Genomic DNA, 24,522 nt, shown 5'->3' with positions numbered 1-24,522 from the left:
GGACCAGGTGGACAGAACCTCAAAACTTCTTTGCAAACAGATTGTTTCCATGTTCTTTTGCAAACACAGAAAGGCCATAGGCCAGGGAAGGATAAGGCCAAGAGTGTTTTCATTGGAGAGAGTGAAGGACAAGTGTGAAGACACACAGCACTCCCAGCAGCCCTCTCTACAGAGCCTGCCACTGGGTGAGCAGCTACCGTGACTACCTATCATAACCCTGTGAGGTTCATGCCTGTTCAACCCTGCCTGTGAGAAGAGCAAAGTGAAGCTCAGAGAGGTGCGGGGACATTCCAAAGACAAACAGATAAGGTGGGATCATCACCACCATGCTGTGCTGGGACAGGCAGTCACCTGTCACACTGCTCATGCACGATCTGCTGGGAGTAGTGAAGGCCTGATAGGAGCACAGAAACACTGTGGTGAAGGTGATGTTTCTACCTGGGACAGCTGGTACCGGGGACTCTAGTTGATTCTTCATTGTGCCTGCTTTGGGTGTCAGCATGTTGCAGCCTCATGAAGGGGAATGGGCTGTCTCCTTTCCACACCGGTGCAAAAGGAAGAGCATGTACACACTGGCATCACCATAGACCACCGACAGGATCAGGATCTGGAGCTCAGAGCAGAAACTGCCAGCACCTCAGGAACTGGTGCTTTAAAAATATATTTGATTAGAGGGGAGTGATAAGCAGTTGATCCCTTCAAAACATTCTGTTATCTGAGGAACAATAGCACCTGCGCATTGTAAGAGCATAACTCAGTCGTCAATAACCATCACTATAGGTATGAGAAAACAGAGTGTTAGGAGTTACAAAAGTGTCTCAAGATCATGCAGGTCAGAACTGAGGACCATCCAAAGCATGGGCTACATGATAGCCCTTCTAAGCTACCTGAGGCTTGGTCTGCTCTTGACACGGCAGATGGTTCTGAGAAAACCACACTCCTCAGAGGACCCCAGGAAGTTGCCAGATTTGAGTTTAGGTTCCTGATCATCTTCTAAGTCAGGAATTTTGAGATTCTAGGGCATCTGTTCTTACTCCAGAACAGAATCTGATTCAGGCGGGATTCCAAGGACTGAGGCATGTGCCAGGCAAGAGAGCAGGCATGGCTGGATGAGACATCACCAGTGCCATCAACAAAGAGGCCAGGGCACTGAGATTTCCAGTGATTTAGCATCCTGGCTGGGAGGGGTCATGTTTTCTATTGTGAGTTCTGAGTATCCTGCACTGCCCTCGAGGACCTACAGGGGGCGCGCAAAGCCAGCGTGTCTTAGGTAGCGGTGCGCATGCGCAGTCCGCGCCAGCAGCCAGCGTCTTCCCTGGGGGCGGAGCTTGTTTTCCTCAGGAGGGAGCTGGGGCAGCCATGGCGGCTCCAGGACCGCGCGGCCCGGGTGTCCGCTGGAGGAGGACGCTCCCCGCCTGCTGTCTGAGGTTATGCCGGTTTCCCGCGGCCTGAGCCCACTTCCTGTCGGGGTGTGTGTGGACCTGACGGAGCTGGGGCCCCGGCCGGGCAGGAGGGGACGGGTGCGCTGGCGGGCCCGCTTCGACTATTCTCCTCGCCCACCGGGAGCGGGTGAGTGTCCGTGTCCATCCGGGCCGCGGGGGTGTCCGAAACCCTAGTCCTCACCGCCCGCGTCCCCCCTCCCCCGCGTGATCGGAGGTGTGTACACCGCGGGTCAGGAGCGGGGATGCGAGTGTAATGGGAAAGGGGCTGAGAAAGTACTGAAAGAGTTAAAGAGAAGTGTGTAAAAGCACATTATGTTAACTTGTATATTTTAAGTTTGTCGAAGTCAGAGTTTATTATGCTTTTACTTTCCTGTCTTTAAAGGAATGCAATCATTTATTTTATACTTAAAATATGCTTCTCAGCTTATTTCGTTTTCAAGTCAAAATACTGCCACGGTTGGCATTTTCTCAAAATTTAGTGACAGTCTTAAATATGTGTAAATATAAACTCATTGAAAAAACCTTGCAGCATTCCAGGGTGAGTACTCTTGTTAAAAATAATATCCAGGAAACTACCAAAGTATTACAAAAATATAATTAAAAATTTTTTGAATCACTTTCAGAAGTTCCAAACACAGTGGTATTTTAAAAACACCAACCACTGCATAGTGCTTAAGACCATTTAAGATGAAATATATTCAAACCTAAACCTTCAGAATACTGAAAAGGCAGGACAATGGCTGCTTTTTCATTGCAAATACATTTTCTATTCATAAGTGCAAAATACGAAGGTATTCAGCTTAATGTATATCTTTATTCAAAAGGTGACAGACTATAATCACCTTATTTTTTATTTTAAGACTATTTCTCATAAAAATTGATATTTTTATCTGTAGGATCTTAATTGTCCATTCGGTTATTCCTTTGGTTTATTTTCTTTAACAGAGACTGCATTCTTGTGTCTTGTTAGAGTTTTTAATTCTCCTAACCTATTCCAAGTGACTTTCTGACACTGATAGTAAATAAGGAAAGAGGCCTTATATTAACTGTGCATCTTTTCATGTAGTGAGGTTTTTTTTTTTGGATAACTTTTTTACAATTTCTACTTGGTTCACAATGTTATCCCATTATGATAACTCAATAAAAAATTGTAAGCTGTTTACACCAAGACACATGTCAGCACAGTGCTTTTGCTGATACAGTTTTACATTAGATTATAATATAATGTTCTACTTGATTTACATATATACCAATACACATTTTATATATGCACACATATATGAATATCTGCTAAATGCCATTGATTTGCATGGGGTGGTAGCTGATAGCATGTGATCTTTCTGACCATTGGCTATTCTTACGTGTGTCTAACGCACTTCTTAAAACAGATATTAGAATATCACACTTCTCATTATACAGTATTTTAAAGGTTATATTTTAAACTATAGAGCAGAAATGTTGTCTGTCAAGTTTATGAAATTATTAAGTCACAATTTGGTGTAATCATATTCAGTGGAGGAGTGATGGCTTCCACGTCTTCATACATCTGCCACAGTTGCTCCTCTATAGTATCTGTGACCATGAGCATTTTTATGTCAACATGATTTTTTTCCAATTCTATTTTTTTCCTTTTATTTTCAGTACAATCAGTAAAGCTTTCCTTTGTGGTGATGGCATTTTTTTTAACATGAATATACCTTGTCATCAGACATATTTGTACATGATGGGCTACTACTCATGTATAGAGCAAGGAAAAGTATTTTCATATCTCCATCTGTATTCCAGATCTAACCTGATTTCTTCAAAGCATTGTGTAATTATTGTTAGTTATTTTAATTGTACTAAACACAGAGGAACAGATCACTTTTTATCTTCACCTACCTCATCAGCTAAATGGACACAGACATTGTAATAACATGAGTTTAACAAAATTGGGAAGCATTCCAGGGTTTGAGCTTCAAGTATTTTTATGTAACTTTCTAATAGATAATTAACTTCTGGCACAAAATGTAGCAACATCTATAATCACTTACAGGATCATCTGCCATTTTGGGTTCTCTGATTTTGTCACTTTCAGCTGTCACCTAGGAACTGTTGAGTTCAAATATTTTTAAAAACACTTTTGATTAGAAAACATCAGGAAGAAACATTGAATCTTTGTGCTCAGGACTCTGTTATCATTGTTCTAATGTGCCATTTGTGATGGCTCATATTTGATTTTGTTACAGTAGTGTGAAATGTAAGCATGGGAACAAAAATTTTAAAACACATTCTGGGAGCCACTCATAATGAACTATTAGTCATTATATTTTTATTTTATACACAGGCCATTTGAATATGTTCACCCATGAAGTGAAATAGACTACCTGAATTCTGAGTCCTGAGAGACATCTCTGGTGAAATTCTTCTTAGACAGTGACCCAGGACACAGCCCTAGCAGTAAGTAACGTGGTGACTTGATACACGTATATGTTGTGAGTGATTTTCACAGTAAGGCTGCTTCCATAAACTCACCTAACTCCCTTTTGTGGTGAGCATTTTTGAGATCTGCTCTCAGCAACTTTCAGATAAATAATACAGCATTGTTAGCTGTAGTCACCGTGCTGTTCGTGAGATTTCCCAGAACTCACTCATCTTAAACCTGGACATTTGTGCTCTTTGAGCATCTTCTCACTTCCCGACTCCCAGGCCCTGACAACCACCACTCTGTTCTCTGTTTGTGTGAATTTGGCTTTTTTAGATTACATGTGTAAGTGAAATCATGCAGTTCTACTTTTTCTTTTTTCACAGTCTGCAGTGTGTTGATTTGATCCACTTACATACAGCAATGTGACCACAAACAGCTTTAACTAACACCTCTCACATGACTCACAAGTATAATTTTCTTTATTTTTTGTGACAAGAACATTCACAAGATAGTATCTTAGCAACTTTGAAGATTGATACATCTCTGTTTTCTGTAATCACTGTGCTGTGCATTTGATCTGCATGACTTATTTATCTTCGGGTTGCAAGTTTGTACCCTTTAATGTCTCCACAGTTCCTCCACCCCAACACCATTCTACTCTTTGTTTCTAAGAGTTTGTTTGTTTTTTTACATGTATACCTGATATTTTACATTTATCTTTCTCTGTCTAGTTCATCAAGCATAAAGCCCTCAATGTCCATCTGTAATATCACAAATGGCAGAATTTCCTTTTCTCAATGCAGAATAATATTCCATTCTGTATAAATGCTTCTTCTTTATCTGTTCATTCATTGTTGTACACTCAGGTCATTTCCGTATCTTGGCTATTGTGAATAACGTTATAATAAACATGCAAGTGCAGCTTTCTTTTCAATACCCTGTTTTCACTCCCTTCAGATGCTCAGCAGGAAGGAGGACTGCTGGAGCATATGGTAGCTCTGTCTTTAAGTTTTGCATAACCTCTGTAGCTTTTCCATAGTGGCTGATCCAGGTTACATCCCCACCGACAGTGCACAGGGGTTTTCTTTTGTCCTTGTCCTGGCCAGCACTTGTCTCTTGTCTTCTTGGTGGTGATCATTCTGACAGGAGGGAGGGGATATCTCATTCCAGTTTCAATTTGCATTTACCTAATTGTTAGTGATGTTGCACATCTTTTCATGTACATTTTGTGTATTTGGGTGTCTTCTTTGGAAAAATATAGATTTAATTTTACTGCCCATTTTTTATATTGGATGTTTGGCTATTTTTTTTTTTTTTTTGCTATTGTGTTGTATGAGGTCCACATATGCTTTGATATTAACCCCTCATCCCATATATGATTTGCAGAGATTCTGCCCTACTCTGTATTAGGCTTTATATTTTGCTGATTGGTACTTTTGCTGTGCAGGAGCTTTTTAGTTTGATGTAGTCCCACCTGTTGATATTTTCTTTTCTGACTTGTGTTTTTGGGGTCATATCCCAAAATTATTGCCCAAGCCCGTGTTAAGTAGCTTCTTCTCTATGTTTTCCTCTAGGAGTTTTGTAGTGTCAGATCTTACCTCTCAGTCTTTAATCCATTTTAAATTATATTTCTGAGTGGTAGAAGATAGCTGTCCAATTTCATTTTTCTGCATGTGGTTTTCCAGTGTAACCAACATCATTTGTTGAAGACATTAGCCTTTCCCCTTTCAAAATAGCCTTAAAACCAATAAAATACTTAAAAATGAACTTAACTGAGGAAGTGAAAAATTTGTACTTTAAAACCTATAATTAGACTTTTATGGAAAAAATTGAAGAAGTCAAAACAAGTAGAAAGATATACTGGACCAGATGTATGGTTAATGGACCAGAAGAATTAATGCTAAAATGTCCATACTACCCAAAGGCATTTACAGGTTCAGTGCAATTTCTATCAATATTCCAATAATATTTTTCAAAGATAGAAGTCCATCTTAAAATTTTTTGATGTGACTACAAAAGACCCAAATACCAAAGCAAGCCTGAGAAGGAATAAACTGGGAGCCATCACACTTTCTGCTTTAAAACTATATCATAGTGCTATAGTCATGAGACACCATGATGCTGGTATTAAAATACACACATAGTCTAACAAAGGAATAGAATAGACTACCCAGTAGTAAACACTGGCATAAAATGTCAATGGATATTTGAGATGGGACTAAAGCGCATTCAGCGGCCAAAGGACAGTCTCTTTGACAGATGGTGCTGGGACAGCTGGATACTACTTTTAATTTTTGGCAGAACCTCCAAACTGCTTTTCATAGTGGGTGTGGTAATTTACATTTTTACCAACAATCCACGAGGATTTTCTTTTCTCCACATCCTTGCCAATACTTGTAATCACTTGTCTTTTTTGACTATATCCATTGTAACAGGTGAGAGATGGTCTCGTGGTTTTGATTTGCATTCCCCTGATGATTAATGACATTGAACAGCTTTTCATGTTGGACATTTGTATGTCTTCTTTGGAAAATTTGTCTTTTCAGAGCCAGTATTTTTAATTTAGATTTTTTTTTGGTTGTTAAGTTGTATGATTTATTTATATACTTGAGTAACTACCATTCATCAAAAGATGGTTCGCTAATAGTTGCTCCCATTCCATGGGATGCCTTTTAATTTTTTCAACTTTTTTCCTATGCTAAAGATTTTTACATTGACTTAGTCCCACTTGTTTCTTTTTGCTTTTGCTTTTGTTGCCTGTCCTGTGGAGTCATATCCAAAAAATCATTATTCCCAAGACCAAGGTCAAGGAGAATTTCCTTTATGATTTTTTAGGAGTTTTATGGTTTCAAGTCATACAGTTGACTCTTTAATCTATTGTGAGTTAATTTTTGTGAATAGTGTAAGATGGAGTCCAATTTAAGTCTCTTACTTTCATTTGACTGTACCAATTTACATTTCCACCCAAAAAGTGCATGAGTTACCTTTTTTTCATATTCTTACAAATATTTGTTTTTTATTTTTTATAATAGTCATTCTAATAGGTGTGATGTGCTGTTTCATTGTGGTTTGGGTTTGCATTTCCCTGATGATTAGTATATTTTCAATATCTGTTGGTGATTTGTATGTCTTTTTTTTTGGGGAAAAGAAAGTCTACTCAAGTCCTTTAACCCATTTTTAATTTGAATTTTTTATTTGATTGCTAGTATTTTATGAGTTACTTACATAGTTTATCAAAAATGTTTTTTTGGTTAAAAAATGAAAAAATGGTTTGTGTATATGTTCTCCTGTTCTGCAGCTGCTTCTACATTTGCTGATTGTTTATTTTGCTATGAATTTTTTTTTTAAGTTTGCTGTAGCTTCAGTTGCTTATTTTTGCTTTTGTTGCTTGTAACTTTGGTGTCATATCCAAAAGATATTTGCCAAAACCACACTAAGGAGCTTTATCTTTATGTTTTCTTCAAGTAGTTTTACAGTTTTAAGTCTTACATTTAAGCCTTCAGTCCACTTTGAGTTAACTTTTGTGAGTGCTGCAAGAACAGGGTCCAGTTGTGTTCATCTGTAGGTCATTATCCAGTTTTTCCCGTGCAGCTTATTGAAAAGACTATATTTTCCCCATTACTTCTTCTTGGCTCCCTTGTGAAATATTTGTTGACTGCATTTGGATGGGTTTATTTCTGAACTCTGATTGTTTCATTGGACTTGGTCTCTGTTTTTCGCCATTACCTACCATTTTGTTTACTATAGCTTTGTAATAAAATTTGAAATTAGGGAGTGTGATATGTCTAGATTTGTTCTTAACCAGGTTGACTTGACATTAGGGGTGTTTTGTGGTTCCATGCAAGTTTTAGGATTGCTTTCGCTATTTCTGTGTAAAAGTCATATGAGTTTTGATAAAGATTGCATTGAATCTATAGACAGCTTTGAGTGGTATAGACATTTTTCAGTATTATTCTTCAAATTCATAACCATGGAAACTGTTAACATTGTTTCTGTTTTTCTCAGTTTGCTCATTACCGTTTTGTCATTTTAGGTGTATGGATATTTTATCTACTTAATTTAATTTATTCCTAAATGTTTTATTTATTTCTAATGCCATTTAAAATATGATTGCTTTTTAAGTTTTTTTTTATTGAGTTATAGTCAGTTTACAATGTTGTGTCAATTTCTGGTCTACAGCACAATTTTTCAGTCATACATGAGTATACATATATTCATTTTTATATTATTTTTCACCATGAGCTACCAGAAGATCTTGAATAAATTTCCCTGTGCTCTATGGTGTAAACTTGTTTATATATTCTATATTTACTTGTCATTATCTGCAAATCTCAAACTCTTAGTCTGTCCCTTCCCACTCCCCTTCCCACTGGCAATGACAAATTTGTATTCTATGTCTGTTTCTGTTTTATATTTATTTGTCTTCTATTTTTTTTAGATTACACATATGAGTGATATGTGGTAGTTTTCTTTCTTTTTCTGGCTTAACTTCACTTAGAGTGACATTCTCCAGGGATATCCATGTTGCTGCAACTGACATTATGTTGTCATTTTTATGGCTGAATAGTATTTCATTGCATATCTGTACCACAACTTCTTTACCCAGTCATCTGTTGATGGACATTTAGGCTGTTTCCATGTCTTGGCTATTGCAAATAGTACTCCTGTGAACATTGGGGTGCAAGTGTCTTTTTGAATTAGGGTTCCTTCTGGATATATGCCCAGGAGTGGGATTGCTGGGTCATATAGTAAGTCTATTTTTAGTCTTTTGAGGAATCTCCATACTGTTTTCCACAATGGCTGCACCAAACTGCATTCCCACCAGCAGTGTAGGAGGGTTCCCTTTTCTCCACAGCCTCCCCAACATTTATCATTCATGGACATTTGAATGATGGCCATTCTGACTGGTGTGAGGTGATACCTCATTTTAGTTTTGATTTGCACTTCTGTTACAATTAGTGATATTGAGCACTTTTTCATGTGCCTATTGGTCATTTGTACGTCTTCATTGGAGAAATGCTTGTTTAGGTCTTCTGCTCATTTATGGATTGGGTTTTCTTTTTTCTTACTAAGTCATAGAAGCTGTTTATATATTTTTGAGATCAAGCCCTTGTTGGTTTCATCTTCTGCAAATATTTTCTCCCATTCCCTAAGTTGTCACTTTGTTTTCTTTATGGTTTCCTTTGCTGTTCAAAAGCTTGTAAGTTTAATTAGGTCCCACATATTTATTCTTGCTTTTATTTCTATTGCTTTGGTAGACTGTCCTAGAAGAACATTGCTGAAATGTATGTGAGATAATATTTTGCCTATGTTTTCTTCTAGGAGGTTTATTGCCTCTTGTCTTATGTTTAAGTATTTGATCCATTTTGAGTTCATTTTTGTGTAAGGTGTGAGGGATTATTATAACTTCATTGATTCATATGCTGCTGTCCAGTTTTCCCAACACCATTTGCTGAAGAAACTGTCTTAATTCCATTGTATGTTCTTGTCTCCTTTGTCAAAGATTAATTGACCAAGTCTGTGGATTCACTCCTGGGCTCTCTGTTTTGTTCCATTGATCTACATGTCTGTTTTTGTAGCAGTACCATGCTGTTTTGATTACTGCAGTTCTGTAGTATTTTCTGAAGTCTGGGAGAGTTATTCCTCCAGCCTCTTTCTTTTTCTTCAGTAATACTTTGCCAATTCTAGGTCTTTTGTGATTCCATATAAATTTTATGATTTATTCTAGTTCTGTGAAAAATGAAGGACTTTTATTTTTAACTTACCAAAGAGGATGCAAAGGTTATTTTATCAGCTAAGGTGTTTAACAAGTGTATTTGAAAACATGGAAATCTGTTTCCTGAGGTATTGTTTAAATATATTCTGTAATGAAGAAAGTGCTTAATTTTATTAATTGATGAATTTTTGAATTTTAAAGCAAGATTTCGGTGTAAGAACACCTGTGGCAGCATGGTGACTTCTCCTGCCCATCACCCACCCAATATATAATACAAAGAAGGATGTAAAAGATATTTACTAATCATTTTGAAAGCTGCTAACTATTAGTAAACCTATAAAATTCTGTTGAATTTATTATTGAAGAAATTCCAAACCATAAATATTCACCTACTTTCCTTTGAGGGTGGCCTGCAGTTAGTGACTTGAGTGCACAGAATAAAGTAGGGAAAGTGAAATGGAACTTTCAATGAAGAAATCTGGCACAGAGGTCCATGACCAAGTGATCAAGTTTAATGTCACCAGTGATGTCATGTGGGGATTATGACTTGATGTGAAGAGTAGGGTGCTTCAACACTGTGCTCTTCCTCCCAAAAGTTTATAAGCCCAATTCAGTCATAAAAATATAAGAAAGTTCAAAATTGAAGGACGGTTACAGAATACCTGACCAGTACATCTCAAAACTGTGAAGTTCATGAAAAACATGGAAAGATCAAAACGATAGTAAGGAGACATGACAATTGTGCAGTGTGGCATATGGATTGGATTCTGGAGTAGAAATAGGACATTAATAGAAAAACAAGTGAAATATGAATAATATCTGGAGGTCGAGAGTAGAATGTACAATCTGGGTTCTTAGGTTTGATAAACCAACCATGAAAATGCAAGAAAATAACATTAAAGAAAATTAAAACTTGGTGAATAGTATATCCTTTTGGTACTATCTTTGCAACTGTTCTATAAATCTAAAAGTATTCTTAAATAAGATTAAAATCTTACTAAAAATTGTCAGTAATTGAATGGTCAAGGAAACTGTTACATGCATACATTGCAATATTTAGTAGAGGCTGAAAAGACATTCTCTATATATACTAATATGGAACAAGGTTACATGTTGTATTTATGTAATGGAAATACAATTTAAAAAATACACTTATAATTGTACTTTTGCAAAAAAACCCACGTAAATTGATGATTTTGTCGCAGGTGGCATGGTGATGTGTGGAAGCCTGATTCGGACCTGCGTCTCTGAATCCCCATGGCTGGTATTGCTTTTCTTCTCAAGTCTGCTCTATGTCCGCCTTTCAGAGGTCCTGGCCTTTCTTGCCTACTGCCTGGGGAGAATTAGCCCACACACCTGAAGAAGTATGTGAATTTAATCTTATGAACATAGGTAGCTTTGTCCAGCAATTTCTGCACAGAGTTCTTCAATACATATCTCTGCAACACAGGACAGGGAAAAATACCCACCTAACTTCGGATAAAGGGGCACAGGAAATCATACTGCAGTGAACATTAGGGTGCATGTACCTTTCCTAGTTGGTGGTGGTTTCTCAAATACCCAGAAGAGATGCTGCCGGATCGTAGGTAGATGGGGATCACATGGCAGTGGCCTAATTCACATTTCTGTTACATAGTATCCCCCCCTTTCCCATCTGATTACACTTACATTTAACGAGCTTTTTAACAGTGATACAGCATGTTTTTATTCATGACCTGGCACATGTGTTAATTTACTCAAGATATATTTCCAGCAGGCAGGTCTTTGCTATTTCTTTGGAATATATCTGTACATAATGTAGACATAAACCTTCTTCTAATAAGTCAACTACATGGAAAGGCCAATAGTAGGCTCTGAGTTTTAAAAAAGAGAAGTGTAAGGTGTGCTGAGTCCCTACAACAAGATGGACTCATTTAGTCCAGAGGTTAACAATAATACCATGAAGGAGATTTTAAAACTGAGACTTGATGAAGGAACATAATTTATAAGATGAACAACAAGGAGAAGAGAATTCCAAGTCTGCTCTTGAGAAGAAACCTGTGCTCTTGCCTTAACCTATTAAGCTGGGGAAACACACCCAGGTCTTCTGTTACCTCCAGCCTCCCTCAAAATCAAGTGAAATACCAAGACATAGAATAAAGATCACACAGTGTTTCAAGAGATATTATTTTTATTTAAAGAGAATGGAATTTAAACAATAACATATCAACCCTTTAAAATCAATACATTTCACAAAGGAAGATGAAGTTAAAGAAAATCAGGCAGGCACTAACTTAGTGATCTCAGTCATTGACATTCCTGATGCCTGTGGTCAGATTTCTCACTTGCCCCTAATCATGGGTGTCTCGAGCAAAGAAAAGGCTTCAGAGGAGATGAGCATGAAAAAACTACAAATGAGGGAACTGCTGGCCACACTGACAAAGCTCACCACACCACCTTCATAATCTAGGAGCACCCCTATGTGGCTGAGAGGCCTTTTGACATATTGAGGTAAATACTGAGGTAATGGTGGGGAGGAGGTAAAGAGACAGCACTGATCTCTTTGATACAAAAAAGGAGAAAAATTCCCTCCAAGTCAACCACCATGTCATTCTTCCTTGTCCGAGAATCATTACAAACCCCAATTATCAAGTTATCACAGCCTGCCACCTCCTAGTAATGCTGACCGGAAGTGAATGCCTCAGCTCCCCAGGCAAGAAAATACTTAGATCTTGGATTGTTGGCAGCATAAGGATGATCAGGACCAGACAGCAGACATCTCAGATCTTCACACAGAGGCACCTGACAGGTGACTGTTTCATCATCCAAGGCAATAAACACTGCAGGAAGAAGGGGGAAAGTGTATTAATGTGTCATACATTTCTGATGGGCCTGAGCTTTTACATAGTGCCTGGGTTTCCTAGTTTATTACTAGAAATAGGAGGCAGGACAGCAAGAGAGATCTAGGTTACTGGTCTGTCCTCATAATAAGATTTTAACTAGACAAGATGGAAGAAAATCATGATTTTTAAAAAATATATAAAGACGAGACATATTGCTAAGTTTTGGCCATGATTTTCCATGGAACATTTCAAACTGGCATTTAATTAACATTTCACAGTCAGGAACAAAGTAGCCTGCCCAGCTCCTCAGAAGATGTACAAGAAAAGTAATAGTAACTCCTAAGGAGTTTGTATTTTCCTGACATAAAGGTTTTTTATTAAAAACTACAAAGTTAAAATACAATGAGAGAAAAATTACATTTTTGAAGTGGTTCTTTGTGACAATTTTCATCCCTTCCTTGAAAAGGATGAAATCTAATGATACGGGTTGTCAGCTTACTTTGCCAATATTGCATATAAACTGTTTATAAAATTTCATATTGTTTCTAATAAAATTGGTCATACTACATTTTTACATCATGTGAATAAAGTATGTTCTTTGTAAAATGGATGCATTACAGAGAGTTTTACAAACCAAGTTTGTAAATGATAAGGTCACTTACTTAGAACTTGGAATGTACTGAATGTGCATGCAGATATCTGCTCCATGTGAACAGCCAACACTACATCCCAGCGATCTGCAGGTCATCAGTTCTCTTTCCCTGTTGTTTACCATCCAGAAACCTGATTACTACTGACCATAAATGGCCTTTTTCCCAGAAAACAATTAACTTTTCTTCCATACTGACAAACCTCTGCAGCTACACCCCAGTCTGGTTGGCCATCACTGCCCTTCAGCTCCACATATGGTTTCTCATGCACTCAGATGAGATCTTCATGAAGACCACCCAAGAGAAAAGCCAGAAGTTCCTGGGAGTCCTGTTGCTGGAACCCACTAAATCGGGGAGCATATGTTGCTATGGTCCATTATAAATATAAGAGGAATCAAACTCATTACTTGCTATCTCTATATCTCTCTCTATATATGTATATATCTATGTATCTATAAAATTTAGAATGAACATGCCCATAATTCAATCCGAGCATTAGAAGAAGGTAAATAGTATAGTATTTAGTCTGTGTCTATTTCAGCAAACATATTTTGGATAATCATGAACTCTTTCTAATCTTAATCTCAGATGACCCCTCTTCTCCCCCTAAAAAGTATCATGGCCAATACTGGGTTCCAGTTTAGTATCATGTGAGCAAACAATTCTTTAGGTACACAGATGCTACTTAAGACAGAAATATTAAAATAGCATTTTCTCACACCGAAAGATTCCCTTATAGTATTTCTTTTACAGTTAGCTTTTCTGGTCTTGTTGTATCCTAACTTTTATTATTAGAGGCAAGATAGCCTTGTGTTTACCTGTGAGGACTTATACTAGCTTGTAGCTTTGGACAAGCTATTTAAACTGCTAAAAGCCTGCTTCCTGAGCCACATGGTGAAGATAATAACACTACTTTATATTATAGGGTCATTTAGAAGATTAAATTAGTTAATACACATAAAGTAATTAGAATAGTGGCTGGTAAGTTGTAAGTAGCCAATTTTAACCTATTATGATTATTAATTTTTGACCCAAAAAGCTTTTGTCTTGCTTTTAAAGATAAAGAATAATGCTCATTTCACTAAAAGTCACCATATATGATACTGATGTCAAATTTCTATCCATTAATTACATTCTTTATTTCTGCTACATTTTACCCTATAGATAAAATTATCTTAGTAATGTTGAAAATGGATTGAGAATCATTAATTAGACTCAGAGTTCTACCTTACAGTTAGAACACTGTAATAGTGAAGGACTAAGAAAGGAAGGTTTCCTGTATATACAAGACACTTGACAAATTAGTAAAGTCAATGGCATTCTAAATTTAGACTGTACTTTTGATCTTTTCCTACCCACTACATCTGTAGCAGTATTTTGCATATATGTGAACAAGTAAAATTATCTGGCATCCAGTTTATGCCTTGTGAAGGACCCAAAAACATTAAATTAAAACTAAAAAGTGAACTATAAAAAACATGTAGAGAAAAATAATTACTTAACCATCTAGGACTTAAATACCTTTATATTACTTTAACATGCTCATCTGAAGTTTTCATGGGGTGACATTCTTTTGAGTTCCACTCCAAAGATCCTGTATTAAATCCCCATAGCATTTAGCCATATGCCCCTTCATACCAATGGGATTTGTCCTAGAAGTTTGAGAAGAAAATTTGTTGCCAAAGATTTTTAAATTACAATCACATGGGCAGAAAAATACCTAGCATCTGTTTTCTCACATCAAAATATCTTTTCAAAATGAGAGTAGTAACTCTTGGTCCTTACTTCATGCTAAATAGAGCCAATAAGATTAAGACTTTTCTCTCCCAGGGTGAAGAAAGAGGAGATTTAGGTAATATTGGGTTTATAACAAAGTTGCAACAGTTGAGAAGTCAATGACTCAAGAAAATTACCTGTTGAGTTCATAAAGACGTCTCCCTGAGAGAAAATACTGTGTCAGTGGCTGTATGAACTAATACACTGGATGCTTGAATCCATGAAGCATGTGCTTCCCAAGTTACTCAGACCCTTGGCTCCCTTTTCTTTCAGAACTGGAACAAACAATATGAGAACTGATGCTACTTGTAGCTAAATGTTTTAAACCAGTTAGCTGTATTCAGTGCAATGATTTTTATAACTCTTCCAATCAGCTAAATGGAGCTAACATTTCTCTATCTGGTCTTGCAAGGCTAAAGTAGATGTTTTTCATGGAGCATCATTGGCAGTCATAATATCTATGCTTATTTGTAATCAAGAAGCAGCAATGATTCTAGCTGTTATAACAGTTTTGTAAAATTCAAACAATTCTCTTCTAGTATTGTATCTTTAAAAAAATGTATACTTATTTTGTTGCAAGTTTAAAAAGAAATTTGATGCTTCAGGAAAAAGAAAAGAGGAGGCCTAATCACATTTGATCCAGAAAGCCACAAGTTGTTAACACCTCAATAGTGAGAAAAGGAAAAAAAAAATAAAAGAATGACTTTAAGATAATTTCTTTAAAAAGAATACACTGGAGACTTACCCTTGTGTCTATCTATTTTACTACTGTTTGCTATAAAGGACATTTCCTCAGGCCAACTCATATCTTTATTTCAAACTGGAAAGACAGAGATAGCAAAGTGTTAATTTCTTATCCATTCAAATCACATCCACTCAATTACTTTTAAAAACAAAGTTCTTATTTCTAAACCAGAAACTAGAGGAAAAAACAAGTTAATTTTAGTAACTGACTCTGAAACCATTTCAATTGTTTATACTGGAGACTTTATAGTCATTGATAAGAATTAATTAGTAAGCTAATACATCAGTTACATACCTTAAGTAAAATACTTAAATGATGGAGGGTACAGCTCAGTGGTAGAGCGCATGCTTAGCATGCAGGTCCTGGGTTCAACCCCTAGTACCTCCATTAAATTTTTTTTGAAAATATTTTAAAAATTTATACTCAACCATCTATAGGACTAATTAAAGCTCTTAAATTTAGTACATTAGAACTATTACAATTTTTTCTTACCTTGTGACACATGCCAGAGTAATTATTCATTTTAATACAAAGGCTGTTAGCAGTATTTCATGAATCATGATAAGAAAAGACACACCAGGTTTTCAGTGACATGTGCATGCCAGTGTGTAAATCTGTGCTTATACAAGTTAAGTTCTGTTGGTGAGTGATCAGTGTTGACTAATGAAAGCCTGCACCATTAACTATGCAACAAATTTACTCTCCTTATTTTTTGTGGGGGAAGGTTAGGGGTAGGGGTGTGTGTGCATGTGCTCTATCACTGAGCTATACCCTCCTTGCTAGTCTCTTTAACTTAGAGGCAGCTTGAAATTTTTAAAAAGCTTTGTGAATTTATAAATGAATTCACCTGTCTTTAACTCCTGTTCCCACCATTGCCAGCCAGTCAATGTAGACATATTTATCTTTTCAAGCAATTTAAATAGTATTACAATAGGATCACATAAAGGTTTCATGGTTTTCATTACCATGAAGAATAATATAATGATCTAATAATAATTGGAAAAATTATAAAATGGATTATCAGTGAGTAACTAAACCTTTAATTTCTTCCCCTTCAATTGTACCTTCAATTACCAGGTGCTGCTCATCCTGGATTTTCAGATATTCCAATCTACGATCCGCATCATTCAAAAGAGTGAGGCAATTCTGTATATGGAGGAGGAAATGGTTTGTTAATTTAACTACTAATCTTGAAACAAATGCAGATATAAAAATGAATGACAACTAAAAATATCCTTGTAGTTACATAACTCATGTGACATATTTAGCATATTATTGTTATTCAGAAATACTTGTAATTCTGATGGTAAAATGATGGAAAGAATATGTATACTTTGTAAACATAAACTTTATGTCTCTAAAACAGTTATGTAGGATTATGGGGAGATCAGAAAAGACTTAACACATATCAAACCAAAATTCATTGAGATTTAGATTTTTCTTAAGAGCTTACAGAAAAATTGTTTTAGTATGTAGTATGAAATTCAGTAAGTGTGCTTGTGATCAAGATGGAACTTGACTGCTTACTAAGAACTGAAAATTAAAACCAAATGTCAAATAGAACTATACATTTTTGTTGATGCTCACCCTGTCTAAGGCACTCACAAAGTTAATTCATTTAAATCTTAAAATGACCCTAAGGGAGAAACTATTATTTTTCTCATTTACTCATAAGAAAACTGTGACAAGAGAGTTAAGTGACTTGCCTTTGGTTATTCAACTAACAGATGTCAGAGCCAGGATTTGATTCTTGGCAGCATGGCTCCAGGAGCTGCGCTCTTAACTCACGACACTACACTGCCTCTCTACGGTGACCAAAGGAGGGTACAGGAGAGAAAGAACTAGGGACTAGAGAATTGGTTAAAACTATGTATAATCCAAATTCACAATGCAATGAAAACCTACTGCATGTGTCAGAAAGAATATAAGCAACTGACAGCACTACCTCTGAAGAGAATGGAAGATAGGGGTCAAAAGATGGGAAGGCAGAATTTTCACTATATACTTTTGCATTGCTTAAATTTTTTTTAACATGTGTATGTTATTTTAAAATAAATCCAAAATAAACTCTATTAAAAAAAGATATTTGCTGTTACTTTATAATAAATTTCAGGTGACAAATATCTAACTGTGCATACAGTACTTTAAAAGTTTAAGTTTCCACTGAGATCCTAGATATGGCTTTCAGCATAATTACTGAAGACAAAAACCCCAGACACATGAAACATGGCTTTGACACTCAGGTCTTTTCAGAACCCTGAGGTCCTCTCACCTCACTGCTGTAAGCCACAGGTGCATGCCCTCCTCTATGATGCACAGCCTCTGAGACAGATATTCAAGACTTTCCTTGATGGTCTGCATTTGACTAACGCAGCCTGTACAGGCTAAGACCTGCTTTGACAGTGCACTTGGAGAGGGGACATTTCCTATTGTCACAGTGACCACATAACGAAAAGGGCAGATGTGAGTATGACAGCACCCCTCTCAGTAATGGAGGCCAGGCCACTTAAGTAAATAATGATGGGAAATGAGAATTACAGGTTTAATAGTTTTATAAAGAGACTTTAAAAACTTTAGAATGAAGGTAAGGGGCTCAATTGTCTTAAGAGTGAGACTTTGAAAGGGAGAACAATGAAACAACGGCCCAAAAACAAAAGGCAGTATTTGGATCCCCTGAAAAGTGGCAAATGTCAGTGGACATTGGTGTCCTGGCTGCCCTCAGCTGGGTCACACTCAACAGCAAAGCCACAACTCAGTGTAAGAATGGGGGAGCAAAAATGGGACTGGACTTGAATTTCAGATAGATAATTGGATTTACCTGATCTGCTTTCTTAAACTGTCTTTGAATTATTAATCCCATCACTCTCATTAAGTGGCCCAATTACCTGGCACACTGGTACAATTAACACAGGTAACACAGGAAATTTTTACTAAAATTTGAAGTTGGCATAGACTCTAAATGGCCAAATAGACCTTTAAAATGAAGCCAAAAGGCTTCCCATGACCAAAAAAAAAAAAAAAAAAAGCCGTATTAAAAGGTAGTGTGTGTTGGGGGAATCATGGCCTGCTCACCCAATAAAAGGACAGCAGATGACCTTGAGCTCTCAAAGGGCTCAAGGTGGAAACAAAGAGTGGCAACATGGGGAATGAGTAAAGACTAAAGGAAGAATATATAAAGTCTAACCACATCCTTCAAAAGAGAAGGGAGAAGAAATGACAACAGATTATGGAAAGCAAAAGTAGGTTGCTAAGAAAATCTGCTAAACCTTGGTTTCAGCCAACATCTAGAGACAAAAGCTGTAGCTTAAAATGGTCATCTCTACCTATGGAAGGTTATAGTTTACTGAGCAACCCAAAACAAAAGCACATGTAACATATCAATATAACACATCTAGGGTACAATTATACACTCTAGATAATTTCCCACCTATTTAATGGTGACTTAGCTTTTTTCCTCCCATTAAATGTGCTTTGAGTCTTCACCTACTAAAAAATAAAAATGAAGTATTGGCATCATCTGCTTTTTCAGAGCTTCCAAAAAGAATTAACTCACTGAAAACTGGCTGAAAAATCATCTAACAATGACTTTTGCAGCCTTGTCAGTTGAAAAGGCTATGTTTAAGTCAATGTAACTGTGGCAAGGTTTGTATACCTGTCACTTCAAAAGGAATAAAACAGCCTAGTAAACAGTTGATAAATAAGAGTAATGAGAAAGATGAAAACTACATTATGGAGAACAAAACGCAACTATGATCAATTTTTAAACATCTAGCAAAACAAGTCATTTACTATTAGCAAGCAGAAGATAATTCCTGAAGGGAGCAAATTTCTCCAATTATACATCAGAGGATTAGTTATAAGATTACAACAAGAAAGCATATTTTTATAAACTTCAAAATGATTAATGATTGATTTCACAATGAATTAGTAAGAAATAAAATTTCAAATTAAAAACAAATTTGTAGCATAATTGTAATGGAAAACAAATCTGACTCTATATTGCATCTGTTCCTTTAGCTTTAACCACTGTGCCCTGTTTTCTAGGCTTATTCTTCCTATCTCTGCACCTTTTGTAAAACAATGTTGCCCTTAGCCTGTCTGGTAAATAGGAGAGCCTTTCTCAAGGCTCTGACCTTTAAGGATATTAACACTTCCGCACATAAAGATAAGTTGCAGAATAGAAAATAATCTCTGTTTTGTTGGAGGTTTACAGGGACACCATGACCTGACCCACGTGGACAGCTGCAAGAACAAAGAATTCCTACAGCAAGAAGTTTGCAACAACCAACCATACCCCCTCCTTTTTTTTTTTTGTATAAAAGGAGCCTATATTCTGACTGGAGCAGGATGATTCTGCAAAACCTTAGTCTGCCATCTCAGTCTGCTGGCTTTCCAAATAAAATCGCAATTTCTTGCCCCAACAACTCATCTCCTGATTTACTGGCCTGTTGTGCAGTGAGCAGGATGATCTTTGAAGTCAGTAACATAGTAACGACCCAGTTCTAGGATTCAGAAGCATTTGCAAGTGTAGTGTCCAATTTCTATTGTCCTAAGCCACATAAGAAATGTATTTGAATTCTAGACAGTTTTTGTAGCATCGCTCATTAAGCAGGCAGCCACTTATTATACATAATTTTGCACATCTGAATAGCACCAACAAATCTAGTGGAATTTACAGAAGCAGCAAAAATTTAGGCTCAGCAAGAGTTACAAAGGATACTTAACTGAAAGTGCAACAACACATCTTGCCTCTCATGTTACCTTTCAAAGAGAATTTTAAAAGATATGTGCTATGGGTACATGAAAGCAATGTAAAGCTATTATTCAATGGAAAATTAAATCAAGAGTGTTTCTTAGAGATTCTTACTTCTCTGTTCTGTGATTTTGATGTGTTCACTGAAAACGAAATTTAGCTAGGCCGAGTCTACTGCTCTCCTGTAACTCTTACCAAACAGTGTAAAGAGTCTCCATATAATATCTGAACATAATCTTTAAGACATAAAACAAACCCTATTAAATTTCAAAGGAAGGATTCCACTTACAGGGGTGGTTTGGGTCCATAGGTAGTTCTTGCATACTATTATATTATAATGACATTCTGGCACTGGTAACATGAAGTTTTTGTGTAAATGGATGACCTCAAAACTACTTCAAATATTTGCAAGGCAAAAGCATTAAGCAAGTCCTGCCATCAATAAAATTTAACTTCAGAGAAACAAAAGGGAGATTTTTGCATGTAATACATAAAATGAGAACTTATTTATATGTCATTTTGATAGGTGTGATGTTTTTCAGAGGAAATGTGTCATTTTCAAAAATATATTCTTTGTTTTGTATTATCTGTCTTTTTAAAGGCACCTTGGACCTAGCATGAGGAATATATCATGTTTTGCTTAAAAAAAAAAAAAAAAGAGGATACTGCCCAGGAAACTACTTCTTAGAAATCTGAGTGGAGATGAGTAGTCATTGACTGGCAGACTGTAATTTAGGTCAAGCACATAACTTATAATGGCTTGTTCTCAAGGAAACAAAGTATGTATAATTTACTTCTACTCATTATCTTTGTATGTTCACAAACCAAAACGGGACCATTCTCAGTGGGCTGCTGAGATTTTGCCTCTATCCCATCTAGTCCTGTGCATGCCCACAGATCTAAGCCCCACAGTGATTTATTGATTCCATATGAAAATAGATGGAAATATGTTACTAGTACAGTGGCAGCAGATTTTGAGCACCAGAATTTGAGGCTTTTGTTTTTTATTTTTTAAAGGAAACACATGGTATCCTTGCTGCATTCTTAAGTTACCTCTTGGTAAATGTTGAGGAAACATTCTCAGGAACATCATACCCATATTCATCCAGATGTTAGACTGCTGTGTCCAAGCGGCAGGCTGCTGTCACAGGAAGAGAAGATACTGAGAAAATAATTCCAACTCTGGGGTTTCTGTCTTGTTATTCTTGACCACCTGTTGTTTTAAAAGATACAAAGTGATTATTATAAAAGAAATAAAACTTGCCATTTTTAAACAATTTCTGAGATTTATTTTTAAACTCAACTGTTCAATAGGTTCATTGCCTATACTGAGTTAGATTACAGAAATTCACAGGTTTAAATTACACGGCTTTGAAGATTCTCAAACTCTGCTTCCAAGATTCAGACTCCTGTGGGTATTTTATCCCCTGTCATTTAAAAACAAGTAACATCAAAACTAAGGGGAAAAAAATCTTAAATATTATCTGCAATTTAGTACCCTCACACAGTAACTCTTCACTTTGACATATTTCATACATAAAAAATGATGGTCTTTGAAAGGACAAATTCTTAGGACTGATATTACAAGTAAAAAAGTACAGAAGTGTTCATGTCATTAACTATTTTAAAGTCATACTGCCACCCAAAATGCAGCAATTTGCAATATTTCCAGAAATGTATGTGTATTACTTTCATAAAACTTTATCATTGGGCATCACTATAAAACACCCCATTTCTTTAATACACATAAAGAATACTGTAAATTTGATTAAACTGTATTTTTTGTATTAGTAGAACAAAAATGTTTCCATATATAGTTTATTTGTGTTCTGTATGACTGGACTATTTATATATTTTTTGTCTTTCATTAAAACAAAATAGATGTACAAGACTGGGATTCACATTGTTGAAACAGGGTTTTTAAATAACTCCTCCAAGAACTTGCTTGCTGGCCCAAAGACAGAGGAAAACATTTTATCATCAAAATAGTGCTTTATGAGTAGCACATTATCAATATTCTAAAAGGATAGCAGAGTTAACACTCAAACTCTTTAAAACATAAACTCTTACAGAATCTTTCATAGCCTCAAGTGATTGGGCTTTATTTCATTTCCTTTTGCCCTACTAACCAAGGTATTCTGCAATAGAGTATTTTCTAACATCAAGAGGGGGCAGTAAAGAGCCAGGTAAAAACAATGTTACAAATCAGACCTTCAAGATTATTCCTGCATGTTCTGATTGCTGTCATATGGCACTAGAAAAGCTCCACTTGGGAGTTTTCCAACTCTTATTTAAATGGTAAGCAATAAAAGGAGCTCTTCCTGACACTAAGACCACTGGATGAAAACAAAGTCTGACCACTTCTAGACAGTCACTGATAGCTGCAAAGCCAACAGTAAAAATTTCTTATGATTTCAGTTTAAATGTGATTTGGGGAAAGATTAATAATTCAGCATCTGTAGTTGTAGGGTTACCTAAAAACATACCTTTGGCAGAATCTGAATTGAGTGAGGTAATTTTTATAATACGAAGCTTGCTTTCCAAGTTGAGTGATTTTGTGAGCAAATTACAGATTAACAAATTCTTCTACACACATGCACAATCATGCATAAATACGTACTAATTTACAGTTTAATTATTCTTACCATAATGTATTAAAACGGGAGAAGTAAAGATTATAAAATACAGACGGTAAGGGCTGTGTCTACTTAATTTTTATTAAGTGGCTAGCTTATAAAATATAGTAAATGTTTTTATGTAAATAACACTTAATGGAGTTGTTTAAAGATGGAATGGGCTTTCCTTTGAGACAACTTGGAGGCATTGTAACCACAGGTCCAAATAAGCATTTAGCAGGGATGATGTAGAAAAGATTCAAGTATGTATATGTAAGGTATGTATGCCAATTCAGAATATAACGTATTTTTAGAAAAGAATAAATTAGTCTCTGCTAGACTCACCTTTGTGGTGTCATGCACATTCAATGTGTCTTCTACAATGTTGGATAGATCCACATGTAATTCCTTTAAAAACAGACACCCAAATTAGTAGTTAGGAAACAGCAGGTATTATTTTTATTCACCAGTAGCCGAACTATAAAATACTTTTTGGTCAAGTATATATATATTTTTTAATTACCAGAAATAGATTGCTTGTTTGCCTTAAAAATTTATGAGAATTTTCCTGTGGTTTCATTTTTTTAACATAATACATTTAGTTTATTAAATTTTCTAAGGCAAATTCTCTTCCCAATTTTGCATCTTTGGCTATGAATATTTTGAGTAGCATAATATAGCAACTAGAAGTAGTAAGAAATCTTTTTCTCAACCTCTTTTGAAAAATTCTTCACTCTATGTTCCTGTTGAAAGTTTAGATGCAAGAAAATGTATACAATCAGACTTTACCAGGATATCATCGGTGCTGTTGTCCATCCAGACCTCTAAATGTGCAACCACGTGTCTCTCAGTTCAACCTTAGAAAGAACTCCATCACCGTCAACGTCAAATACCTTGAAGCAAACTAAAGAAAAGACTCATACAGAGGAAAATCACTTTAATATTCTGACGTATAATGCATTTTATTAGAAGCTGCCCTAGTAGAATTACTTGGTTCCTCAAACAACTACATTCTAGATTAAGTTCTTATTTGGAGGAGATTGTGTCATTAAAGTCCTTTGAACTTGTAGGAAGTCCTATACACTTCCCAAGTCTCTCTCCTTATGTCATTAGCCAGGTTAGAGAACACTATCCTTCACCTAAATCTAAAGTTAAATTTCTTGCAAACTGAAAAAGAAGGGCCAAGTTACTCTACAATATCTCACAGATTTTAAGAAGGTAATTCAAGCCTTTAAATTAATTTATAATATTTAAAACTGATCAGAGTTGATTCTTATAATGCTGAAAATATTCCATCTACTTTAAGAATCAACAAAAAGCTGGTACAGTTAGCCCTCTGTACCTGTTACAAACAACCACAGATCAAAAAAAAAAAAATTTTCCCAGAAACTTCTCAAAAGCAAAACTTGAATTTGCTATGCACTGACAACTATTTACATATCATTTACATTATATTTACAATTAATTACATTGTATTAGGTATTATAAGTAACCTACAGATGATTTAAAGTATACAGGAGGATGTGCATATGTTATATGCAAATACTATGTCACTTTACATAAGGACTTGAGCATCCATGGATTTGGTATCTGAGG

At 36.0% G+C, this 24,522-nt stretch overlaps 1 long non-coding RNA gene across 3 annotated transcripts in view; it reads left to right on the top strand.

The window, feature by feature from the left end:
• The first annotated feature begins 1,323 nt into the window (after positions 1-1,323).
• LOC140692160 (uncharacterized) overlaps positions 1,324-24,522 on the top strand; it is a 61,683-nt gene continuing 38,484 nt past the window's right edge. The window contains exons 1-4 of one of the 3 annotated variants that reach the window (XR_012067738.1): positions 1,324-1,569; positions 3,769-3,881; positions 10,771-10,929; positions 16,636-16,774. This is a non-coding gene — a long non-coding RNA (uncharacterized lncRNA). Of the gene's footprint in view, positions 1,570-3,768; positions 3,882-10,770; positions 12,104-16,635; positions 16,775-24,522 lie in introns of those variants that run through there. The other 2 variants (XR_012067740.1, XR_012067739.1) reach the window with 2 other exon arrangements.

Source organism: Vicugna pacos, unplaced genomic scaffold (genome assembly GCF_048564905.1).
Source record: "Vicugna pacos unplaced genomic scaffold, VicPac4 SAC-SAT, whole genome shotgun sequence".
Classification (NCBI taxonomy): domain Eukaryota; kingdom Metazoa; phylum Chordata; class Mammalia; order Artiodactyla; family Camelidae; genus Vicugna; species Vicugna pacos.
This window is presented reverse-complemented; position numbering and strand designations above follow the sequence as displayed.